Below are 12,374 nucleotides of genomic sequence, written 5' to 3' on the forward strand. Positions count from 1 at the left end.
TCAGTATCTTAAACACGTTTGTCAAGCATACAAAGTTCTAGATGGTCATGGTTCAGTCTATCCTTCCTTTCCTGGAAAAAGATGATTGGATGTGCTCTATAGATCTTCGGGATGTGTATTACCACATAAAGATGGACAAGAGATCCAGAAGATTCCTCTGCTTCTGTCTGGGAGCAAATCATTACCAGTTTTCTGCACTGCCCTTTGGCCTCTTTACAGCCCCCAGAGTGTTTACCAAATGCATGGCAGTGGTAGCAGTTCACCTGAGACTGCAGGGATCCGGGTGTTTCCATACTTGGACAATTGGCTCCTCACTGCTCCCACCAAGCATCTACTGATAATGGCACAATGGTACACTCTACTACAGGCACAGTGTTTAGGGATTTCTATAAATATGGAGAAGAGTCAGCTGACCCCAGCCTAGTCATTGGCATTGATAGGGGCAATGTTGAACATGTTATCTTGCATGGTCTCCCTTCCTCGTCACAGATTGGAAAGACTTGCTTTTCAGATCTGAGTGATTCTCCCCTGAGACAAGGTGCCCACTCAGGCAGTCCTTCAAGTCTTGGAGTCAATGGCTTCAACAATAACAATTGTCCCGCTAGCAATGCTACATATGAGAATACTTCAGTGGCTCATATTAACATAATGGTCAATATTAACTCACCCACTATCTTTCCAAATTTGTTTAATGAATCTATGCAAGAAGGACTTACTTTAGTGGATGCAGTAAGACATATCCCTATGGAGCTGACCCCCCCCCCCGCAGCCCAAGGCCACAGTAACCACGGATGCTTCCCAGACTGGGTGGGGGGGGGGGGTTCAGGGACAGACAGTCTAAGGCACTTGGTCATCAGCAGAGGCCAATTTGCATATCAATATCCTGTATCTAAGGGTGGTGTTTCTAGCATTGCCAGCATTCCACTATGCCCTTCCATCAGGGACTGTTGCTATTCAGACAGACAACATGTCAGTGATCTGGTACATTAACAAACAAGGGAGAACCAAATCCTATCCTCTGTGCTGGGAAGCCATGGGAATTTAGCAATGGGCGATAGTTTTCAACCACTTTCTAATAGCAATGCACATTCCTGGGGATTCCAACGTGATTGCAGACAAATTGAGCAGGTGCATTCTCCTGCCTCAGGAGAGGTCCCTCAATCCTGCAATATCGTCGATGATTTTTAATCACTGGGGCCAGCCTTGGTGCGACTTGTTTGCCTCACCCATAAATCACAAGTGCAGAAGCTACTTTGCCCTAATCCCCCTCGGGGGAACCCCCGAGGGATGCACTCATGCACAATTGGCTCATGGGACTGCTCTACGCTTTTCCCCCCGATACCATTGATCCTGCATTTCTTGAAGAAAGCAATTCAGTTGAGAAGCAACGTAATCCTCATTGCTTCTTATTTGCCCCAACAAGTTTGGTTCCCCTTCCTATGGCCTCATCTAGTATGCAAACCATGGATTCTGGATCCACCTCAGGAATTACTGTTACACCCTCAAGAGATGATCTACCCAAATCTCTCCAGCCTCGAACTGATGGCTTGGTTTCTCCACTTCCAATAATTGCCAGGCAGAAGAATCTCTCCTCACCTGTTCGTGACATTCTTCTGGCTTCTCATAAACCTTCCACCAGAAAATTGTACCATCATAAATGGAAGAGATTTGGTTTATGGGCTCGTGATAATAACATGGATCCTGATTCAGCCTCAGTCCCTGATGTACTTTATTCTCTCTGGACTATTACAATCTGGAGTAGCAGCTTCTATGATTCAGGTTTACCTGGCTGCTATTTCCAATTTTCATGATGGCTTCGGGGACACCTCCTTGATTTCTCATCGCCTCTGCCAAACTTTTCTGAAAGGGGTTTCTCACATCAGACCCCCCCCCCATTAGAGAACGTATTGAACCTTGGAATCTCACTCTCATGTTGCAAACACTAACTAAACCTCCCTTTGAACCTGCAGCCAATTATGACATGAAATTTCTCTCATGGAAGTCTCTTTTTCTGGTGGCTATCACTTCAGCATGTAGGATATCTGAACTTCAGGCCTTATGTATCAAACGTACCTACTTAAGTTTTCACAAGGACAGACTATTGCTTCGGACTAATCCTTCTTTCCTGCCCAAAGTAATTTCAGAGTTAACCATGAACCAGACTATCGATTTACCAGTGTTCTTCCCTAATTTTTCAAATAAAGGGGAGTACTGTCTCCACTTACTAGATGTTCACAGACAATTATGGTTCTACCTGGACAGGACAAAATCTTTTAGAAAATCCGAACAACTTTTTATCTCTTACTCTGGGACTAAAATAGGAGAGTCAGTTTCCAAGATTACGTTGTCAAAATGGCTAAGAGATTTCATATGTTTTGATTACCATCATAGTAAATTGCCTCTGCCTAACAAAATTAGAGTGCATTCAACCAGATCTGTGGCAACCTCAGTGGCCTTTCATTCTAGGGCTACCATGGACAATATTTGTGCAGCAGCAATGTGGGCCTCTCCACATACCTTTATTAATCATTACAAATTGGACTTGCTCTCCAGGGGGAGAGCTGTCTTTGGCTTAATGTTGCTCAGGTATATTCTTCCATAGGACCTCACAGGAAACAAGGTAGTTAGGGACTCTGTCTCATCAGTAAGGAATGAATGAAGATTAACAACATCAGATAAAGAAGTTATGTCTTACCATAATGTTCCATATGTGTTGTTCATCTTCATTCATTCATTAAGTCCCTCCCACCATCCCCCTCCAGTAGGCTCCTTGAGGATTTTTGGGTATGGTCCTTTACCTGGTTTAGGGTATTCTGAGCAGAAAAAGCCTCCGCTTTTATGTTCTTGTGCAAACTCGATCTGAGGTAATGGGGAGAGAGGCACTATGGGTAATCTTAGCATGAGAGTTTTTTGGCTAACATGAGCTTGGTACAGTGGGGGAGTCGGAACCGAACATCGTTTCCGTGCCCATCAGTTATGAATGAATGAAGATGAACAACACAGATGGAACATTATGGTAAGACATAACTTCTTTTTATTCCATATTTAGGGATATAGTAAGTAATTTAGTTACTAAATTATGGGCTGTAAAAAAAAACCTGTCCCAGGATTGTATTTAAGGAATTAGGTCTTAATATAGTAAGCAGACTTTTTTCCCGCACATGCCAGCTGCAGACATAGTAGGTGTTATATATTGCAATAGGTAAGATGGATTCAAAAACTCAGAGCTGCTTACAATGTAAGTCAATATTTCTCTGTGAAGTTATCACCTTCCTTACGTAAATATAGGACTTGATCAGCATGGTCACTGCACATCAGTAAGCATAAGCTTGTGACACACCTATGATATCCATTCTGCCCGGAAAGGCTAGCAATGAATTTATGTTAGTTGGCACGAAAACTTAATAAAAGAAAGAACCAGAAGTAGGCAATGTTTTGAACTAAATAACTAGATGCCGGTTGTCATGAAGAAAAGGATATGTACTCTGAATCTCAAGACCATGGATGCTGAAGCCACTGTTTGACATTACTGAAAGAAATGTAGCAAGGCTAGGACTTAATATCAGTTTGAGAAGTCTTTGCAAATACAGAAACTGATTAGCACCTGTACAGTAGCCCTAGAATGTCACAGTCAGGAATCACAAATTACATTCTGTAAAATGGGTATGGCATGGAATCACTGAGCTAACCTAGGATTTGTATAAGTTTCTTAGTGTTTCTTCCGTGATAATTATCTGTGTTGAGTAGTGATTATGCCTTGAATTAAATGGACATTTAATTTCAGTCCTCTATATTTTACTGAATTCTGTTCTCTTATTAGTGTTCTAATTAAAAGCTTAAACCAGCATTGAACTATTTTAGGATTACAGTGATATGCTGCAGTAGATTTTGCTGCCTGCATTTAAATATTTCTTCTTCATTTTTTCTTAAGCAAATCACTCATTATAAGCAGCCAACTGTTAATTATCTGAATATATAATTAGCTGAATGTACCTATTATCACCAGAAGTTATTTTACAAAGTAAAACTCTGTGATGCATACCATAAATTCTGTGAGCTAACTCGTCCTCAGTTACATATGACTGGCAACAAAAAGATTGCACAAAAAGTCCAAAAGCACTTATTAGAATTATTGTAAATGACATAAATTATCACTCTATATGTCTAATTGTGATTGCATTTGGCATTAAATTATATTAACATCACAAACATCTGAAGTTAAATGTTCAGTTAAATACATGATTTTAGTATGCCCTTAGTTTATGAATCTTAAATCTGTTCATCATTAGATTATCTAAGCCAATAACTTAAGTCCAGGAGTAACTTTTTTGTTTTTTCTGGTAAATGAAGTTTGGAACAGGCAAATTTGTCACGGGGCATCTTTAGTGGGAAAGGGAGGGTGTTGTTGGGTGGTTAAGGGAAGGGAGGTAGGTAGGATGGGTAGACGAAGTAAGTTAGAAGGGGAGTAGGCAAGAAAGGGTTAAGTAGTTTGGGAAAGGAAGGGAGGAAGTGAGGTAAGGAGAGGGAAGGAGCTTAGGTCTCTTGAGGTGGGGAATTGCTTGCTGAGATCCACATTTTGGCGTGGTTTTGTTGAAGCAGAATCATATCCTAGAAGACCTGAGGTGGTGGTAGTAAGGTAGGCCTTTGGTGATTATATTGAACAAAAGGGTGAGTACAGTTTCCCTAGGTAGAGTATGAATTATATATATATATATATATATATATATATATATATATATATATATTTTTTTATTTTTTTTTTTCTTGTACAAGGTAGAATATACGTTATACAATGCAATTTATAAGTAAGGCAGAATATAGCTTACACAGAGAGAGAATGAACTAGTTCACAGTATTAAAAAAATAAATAAATAATGAAAAAGATGGAATATTTTTATAGTACCATAGTATATTTGGACATGTGCTTACGTATCTGTATGTCTGACAAGTTTTAAACTGATTTATAGTTTAACTAAGAAAGCAATAATTTCAGAAATCAGTTATCCTAGAGCCTTAAAATAGTTGAACTTACATTTGCCAGACTGGTGTGGTTTCTATCACCTTGAAAAATCAAGTAGTATGTCAGTATTTTGCCCTTTCTGAAGTTGCATTGGCCGTTCATGGTTGGTTCACCAGTGCAGGGCCCGGATTAAGTGATGCTTCACGTCTTTTCCTCTACTAGTCCTTTTCTTGGTAATAGTTGCTGCACCTACTGGATGACGTATTTTGCTGGTGATTCGAGGTGAGGTGGTGAATGGTCTGGGTGATTCGGTTGTAGGCCCGTGCTATTCTCAGTGGTGGTGTCTGTGGTGTCTATGTTTTCGGGGTGTTGGTCAGAATCAGGATGACTTTCGAGCTAGAACTTGCAGTCAGAGAGTTTGTGGTGGCTGGGTCTGGCCAGTCAGACATGCCATGTGGTTGCATGATATGTTTATTGGTGGACAGTGGGACAGGCAGTGACAGTGTGATGGTTTTCGCAGGCTTGTTCATTTGCTGGTAAAGGTAATTTCCGAGCATGCACGGTAGCACCTGCATTGTCTTGGCTGGGTTATATAAAATACATAACCTAGGTGCCTTGTGATCAGGATACAGGTTGCTTTCACTGGAGGAATGCGTTCAGTGGGAGACAAAATAATATTACTAAATAAATAAATAAATTAAAAGAAAAGGAAACACGGTTTGGCTGCTTGCCTGGAAGAGGGGAGCTCTGTGGTGCAGGTTGTGTGTGCTAGAGGAATGTCTCTGGTGCTAGGCAGTAATAAAAATACAAAAAAAAAAAGAGAAACCATAACGCAGGGTAACCAAGGTTATCTGTGCGACCGTTGCACCATCGTGAGGTATGATCTGGGTGTATGAGTAATACAATAATTTACATTTTATTACTCTCTTTCGGGGAAGTATTAAGGGACAAAACAGAATTACGGCTAGTTAGCCATTCATACAAACAACTCAGAGTAAGACAAGCAAGGTCACTGCAGAGATTTTACTTAGAGCTGATTTGGCATATTGGTGTGTTGCTCTGACTGCAGTTCAGGTGGTCCTGGTTTTGCGACTTGGCAGAGTTGTCTTTTGGGGGGTATCAGAACCATGTTGGTTGAGAGGGTTTCTGCACGTTGCTGGCTTGATAAGGTCCTGGTTCAATACTTAGCAAGACTATACACTCTATTTCAGTACTGTCATGGCAAGCACTGGGCATATGTTTTCAAAAAGAAAAAAAAAAGAGAAATGCACATGGGTGTACATTCGTTGGATAGGAGGAATAGCAGGCAAAGGGGAGCTATTAATATGACTGGAGGCCCAAGTGGTGTGCTGGATTAGTGCAGGGCGGTTTCAGCGTAGGTTCATGTCAGAGTGTGTGTGTGTGTGTGTGTGTGTGTGTGTGTGTGTGTGTGTGTGTGTGTGTGTGTTTGTGTCCGTGTGTCCTCACAGGCTTTGGCTTATAATGTTCTTCTGTTGTTTCAGGTTTCAAGGTGCAATATGGCAGATATCCAGGAGTTGCGACAGAGGTGGGAAAGCATCATTGCCCAAGCAGAGGACCTGTTCTGGGGGATGCCGAATAAGGACACTGTGACGACCAGCAAGCAGAGCCCCAACACTCGGAAGAGACAACAAATGGTGAAGGGTAAACAAGTAACCAGAGGCAAGAGAGAACGCCAGGTGCAGCCAGCTGAGAACAGGACAGCAGAGGTCATATCATCGGAGTCAACACTTGCTGCTCTGACAGGTAATGATCCTACAGTCCCTGTTGGGGGGGGGGGCTGAAGTAGAGTAACACAGACTGGGGACCAGAGATTGGGTGACAGGGTTAGTGGACTGCCTATGTTTTTGCAGGATTCTAGGGGTGGCAGTGGGGTTCTGCAGACCTTATTGGGCCAGGATTTTAGCATGGATGGTAGTCTTTTGTTGCTAGAGGAAGAGATCAACCCTTGTTTAGAGGAGTTAGGGTCAGACTTTGGGACTTGACCGGGAGAATGGTTGATTATGCAGGTGTTGGGACAGGAGGGTGCAGCAGTCCTTCTGACTCCGCACATACCTCTTATAGTAAAGGAGAAGATCTGGAAGGGAAAGTATGTGGACATTTTCGAGTTAGTTAATGCATTTGGTGTTCAGTGCCTGCTGGAAGCTGAGAGGGTGAATGGGAAAGACCTAGTGGCAGCCTTGGCTGCTCTAGGTAGTAGGCAAGTGGGGAAGCTTCAGTAGAGAACGTGGGAGAATTGGGTTTTGGGATTTGTGTACTACATGGCGGTATAGTTGGAGAGGGATGGTACTTTGGACTTTCTGCTCTTGGCTTATTTTCTGATGATATGGGAGGCACAAAGGATATGGCCAGGTAATGCTTGGCTTTGGTATGATCAGAAATTCCGCAAGAGGAAGTCAGTCAATAGGGCAATGTGCTGGGAGGTAAGACACGGCTGATATCTGGTTGTCCACCATGATTGACAGCTTTGCTGGTGGCAAAAGAGATAGTAAGTTCGCAGAAGATGTTGTCAGAGTATGTTGGTCTTTCAATGCGGGGAGATGTGCTTGGACAGCTTGCAGATTTTTCCATGCTTGTTTGAAGTGTATGGCAGTGCAGTGCAGTAGGAGTGAGGGTCAATTTGGGAGTCAGACATCATCCTTTCCTGGTCAGAGGGGATTAGGCAGTCTTTCTATGGGGTTGCAAGGGGTACGGGGCAGGGCCAGTTTTCATGGCCAGAGGGGAGGGTCCTTTCAGGGGACAACCGGGAGACTCATTCGCCTATTAAAGTGCATGTCCTGCAGGACCTGCTGTTGTGGTATCTGCAGCCGGCAGCGGCATGGGAATTGATTGAAGGTTTTTCAAAGGGGTTTTTGATCAAGTCAGGCTTTGTGGGGGATGGTAAGATGGGGGAAAATTTGAAGTCAGTGCGGCGGAGGGAAGATGTTTTTGGGGTTTGGTTGAGAAGGAGCATCAGGTGGGCAGGTTACTTGGCCTGTTTGATGGCCCTTCATTTACCCATTTCAAGGCATTGCCCTTGGGTTTGGTTCCCAAAAAGAGACCAGGTGAGTTCCATTTGATACACCATTTATCTTACCCAGAAGGGAAGGTTGTCAATGATTTTATCCCAAGGGAGGAGGTTAAGGTGACTTATGTGTCGTTGGATGATGCGGTCCACATCATTTGGAGTTTTGAGGACCCCTGGCTCGTGAAGGTGGACATTGAGTCTGCCTTTTGCCGTTATGTGAGGAGGATTGGCCATTGTTAGGCATGGTAGTGGGGGATAAGTTTTATTCTGACACAGCTATGCCGATGGGATGTGCAGTGGTTTGCTCCACTTTTGAAAAGTTTAGTACGGCCTTACATTGGATATGGCAATAGCGGGTGGAAGACCAGAGAGCAGTATATTACTTAGATGAATTCCTACTAATGGGTGAAGGGAAAGAGGGAGCATTAGTGGTGATGTGGGAGTTTTTGGGGATGTGCGAGGAGTTGGGAGTTCCATTGGCTACTCATAAGTTGGAGGGCCCAGCAAATGTGTTAGACTTCTTGGGGTTGAATGTGGATGCGGGACTAGGATTATTTCACCTGCTGGGAGAGAAGGTAGCTAGGCTACAAGAGAAGATAGTATGGATGAAGTCTAGAGATAAGGTGTGGGTGAGGGATGCTATGGAGCTGTTGGGGTTGTTGAATTTTGCCTGTAGGGCAGTGCATCCAGGGTATACATTTTGTAGGTCAGTGGCATTTCTTTTGAAAGTGAGTAAGGGTAACCACCATTGGGTCAGAGTTAGCAAATTAACACATGAGGACTTAATCTTATGGCTACAGTTTTTACAACAGTTTAATGGAGTCATTTTTTGGCAGATAGATTGGGTAGGCCAGGGAGATTTACAGCTGCTTACAGATGCAGCCGGTGGGTTGGCTATGGGAGCATTCTTTGTGGGACAATGGTTTGCAGTGCCATGGCCTCTTCAGTGGCCATAGGAATGGAAGCGTCATGCTGCTTTTCTGGAACTGATGCCAATCTGGGTGGCATCAGTGGTGTGTCAAGATAATTTGAAGGGTAGGAGGGTTGTGTTTAACTCAGACAATATTGCAGTTGTGAGAGTTACAAACTAAGATGGCTAAATCTGAAGGTTTGTTCATGTAATTGAGTAAATTAGTTCTTCAGAGCTTGTTGATTAATTTTTTTCTTTTATAGGGGTACATGTCCCAAGGGTTAAGAATGAGATTGCTGAAAGCCTGTCTCATTTTCAGTTTTCCAGGTTTTGGCAGGTGGCTCTGATGGCAGCATGGAACCCCATGGTGGTACAAGATGAGGTGTGGCAGATTGGGCAGCAGTGATCAGCAGGGTGGTTCAGCAGCCTTGAGCAGTGTCCACCAGGAAGGCTTACAACAAAGCTTTGCATGATTTTTACAGTTTTGTTAGGCAGCTACCAGAGGAGGAATGTATGTGGTTGGAAGAGTTGCTGTTGCGATATTTAGTGGTGTTTAGGGCACAGGACAAGGCGGTGAGATCGGTGAGAGTGGATGTGGCAGCAATTGGAGTGTTTTCCCAGAAGGCAAGACTGGAGGATTTTATTAAATCCTGACAGTTGGGTGAGTGTTGAAAGGATGGGGCAGGGAGGAAGGCTTGAACAGGGATAGGCGATGGCCGGTGATGAGGGGAATTTTAAAGGTGTTGTTGCAGGGTGTGGGTAGGATATTTGGTGATTTAGAAGACTATGTTGTTTGGGGAATGCTGAGTGTATGGATGTACATTACCAGTGAGCAAATACTCCCTACCGGTTACAGCATACTAAGAGTAGACCAGCTAAACAAGAAAGGAGGTTTTGTAGCTATAATATTTAAACAGCATTTAAACATCCAGATCTTAAAATCATCAGTTCCACAAATAGGCAATGAAAAAATAATATATACCAGCTTCAAAATAAACCAAAACCATCAACATAATTGGATGCTACTTCCCACCTGGCCAAAACATCCCTCCACTAGAAAACCTCCTCAGCTGGTCTACCCACCATCTCCCCTAAGAAACTATCATTTTAGGTGATTTCAATATTGACTGGCAATCCCGTTCTGGCAAAAATCCAACCTATCATATAAACCTTCATGGCTTCACCCAACTAGTCCAGTCGCCAACCAGTATAAATAAAAACTCCAGCAAGCACACTACCCTGGATTGGATACTAGTCAGTAAGAGCCCCAAGTCATATATAACAGGCTGCTTATCAGATGTACTCAGTGATCACTCCCCAACATTCCTACTCAAAAAATACCTATACCAAGCTAAACCTGTCATCTACCGTCAAATACGTAAAAAAACTAAACTTTAACCCACTCACGTTCATCTCATCCCTCAAAGAATGTAACTGGCATCCCCTAAAGTACCTCAGTCTTGATGACGCAGTTGAATTTTTTAATACTACCTTCCTGAGCATCTTTAATTACCATGCACCCATAAGACTTTCCAGAACGAAAGCACAACCCTCCCCATGGCTACAGAAAACTACTAAGTCAGAAATGAAAAACAGGGATAAAGCCTAGGAGCACTGGTGCAAAACCAAAACCCCCTCAACTAGACAGAAATTCCTAGAACTACGCAATAGAGTTAAAAAGCTAATAAAACAGGACAAATTCCAATACTACCAGTCTGCCCTAGACTCCTCCCAACACAGCCCCAAACAATTCTGGTCCTCCATAAACTCCATCCTCCACCCAGGTAAAGTCAGTACCCCTCCTACTAACATCCCTCACTCCTCCAAAATTATTGCTACCTCATTCAACACACACTTCACACAAACCATACTATCATTAGCTAAACAATACAACCCCCCTCCCCTCCAACCCACACCTTCAACTAGTAATCTCCCCAATGCCTTCTCTTTTTCTCCTGTACCTACCTCCAACATAAAAAAACTCTTAACTAAACTTAAGCCCACCAAATTAGCAGCAGACAACCTCCCAAGTGAATACCTACAAATCGCAGCTGATGCTCTGGCCTGCCCAGTATCCATCTTGCTTAACCGATCTCTGTCAGAAAGTTACGTTCCCACACTGTGGAAAGTATCACATAAAATTCCCCTCCACAAAGGTGGCCCCTCCACAGAACTAACCAATTACCATCCCATAGATATTCTCTCTACACTCTCCAAAATACTAAAGAGATGCATACATTCTCAGGTCTCAGACTACCTCCTTACTAACAACCTCCTTTCCAATACTCAGCATGGTTTCTGACCAAACCATAGCACCACCATTGCCTTACTCTCCTTTACTAACACTATCCTTCAGCATAAAAACAATGGCTATCTCTCCTCTGCTACTTTCCTAGACCTATCTAAAGCATTTGACATGGTCCCACACAAACAACTCATCTCTGTCATCAATAACCTATCATTTTCTCAATCAGTCACCAACTGGTTTCAGAGTTACCTGTCTGACCGCCAACAATCCTTTGTATGGCAGAATGACATATCTCCCCAACTACCTGTCTCCATAGGGGTTCCCCAAGGATCCATCCTTGGACCCCTACTCTTCTCTGTTTTCACCAATAATCTAGCCTCTGCCACCAAACATGGCACACTCATACAATACGCAGATGACTCAACCATCATCTTCTCAGCCCAGTCCCTACCCAAACTGCAAAAAGTCACACAAGAAGCCTTTTCCTCTGTTGAAGCTTGGTTATCCGATGCCCAATTAATACTCAACCCAAACAAAACTAAACTACTCATCTTCCAACCCACCAAACATACTCAAAACAACTCTCACTTTAACATCACAGCAAAAGACAACACCACTATATAGTCAACTGAACACACCAAATTGCTATGAGTGGAAATAGACAATAAACTAAAATTTGACATTCACATATCCATGACCATAAAAAAATTCCACAAAAAACTAGGAGCGTTATACAGAAATAAGCAACTTCTCACCAAAGCAGCAAAGATTTCAATAGCAAATTCCCACCTTATCTCCACCCTACTTTATGCCTCTCCAATATATACCAACCTAAGGCAATGTGATCTAAACAAGCTAGAGACCTGCTACAACAAAATCGCCAAATTTGCCACAGGGGCATCCTACCGTAGTCACCACTGTCTCTCACTTGCTGAACTGGACTGGCTTGAACTCCCTCAACTCCTTCAATGGTATCAACTATCACTCGCCCACAAACTAGTAAGCAATCCACTAAATGTCCCATCCCTCCAGAATCTACTCCAACCCTATCGCACCACCAGACCACTAAGATCCAGCAACAAAAATCACTTGCAGATCACTAAAGCCAATAACTCTGCAGGTGAAGCACTATTCTCTTGCGCCATAGCCAAATTATGGAACTCCCTCCCACCCACAATTACCTCTGTACCATCATGCACCCACTTCAAAACTTTACTAAAAGTGCACCCAA

Source organism: Protopterus annectens, chromosome 6.part0 (assembly GCF_019279795.1).
Source record: "Protopterus annectens isolate FY-2018-M chromosome 6.part0, PAN1.0, whole genome shotgun sequence".
In the NCBI taxonomy this organism is placed as follows: domain Eukaryota; kingdom Metazoa; phylum Chordata; order Ceratodontiformes; family Protopteridae; genus Protopterus; species Protopterus annectens.